Source organism: Stegastes partitus, unplaced genomic scaffold (genome assembly GCF_000690725.1).
Source record: "Stegastes partitus isolate 25-593 unplaced genomic scaffold, Stegastes_partitus-1.0.2 Scaffold1092, whole genome shotgun sequence".
In the NCBI taxonomy this organism is placed as follows: Eukaryota; Metazoa; Chordata; class Actinopteri; family Pomacentridae; genus Stegastes; species Stegastes partitus.
This window is the reverse complement of record NW_007578823.1, coordinates 214,039-214,384: the sequence shown is the minus strand read 5'-3', so window position 1 is coordinate 214,384 and position 346 is coordinate 214,039.

The following is a 346-nucleotide window of genomic DNA, read 5'->3' as shown; positions in this document are numbered from 1 at the left end:
CAGCAAAACAACCCCAAAACATCACATTCACACCATTTATTTGGTCCATGTTACTGATTTGCTTTTCTATTGTAAACTCTTATTTTATGTGATATTTGGGGCTTCCTTCTTTAAATATGCGAGAAAAAAGTTCCCTAACTGTTAATAATGAAAAATAAACTAATATCGCAGCATGAATGCTTCTGAGACTTCATAAAATCTGCAGCTGAAGACGTCTTTTTATTACTTTATGTGTCTGAAATCCAACGTTTTCTACAAGAGTTCATTTTATCGAACCCACCCCGAAGCTAAAACCTCAAACGCATTCATTCAAATGAGAAAAAAAAACACACCATGAAAAGGCAGC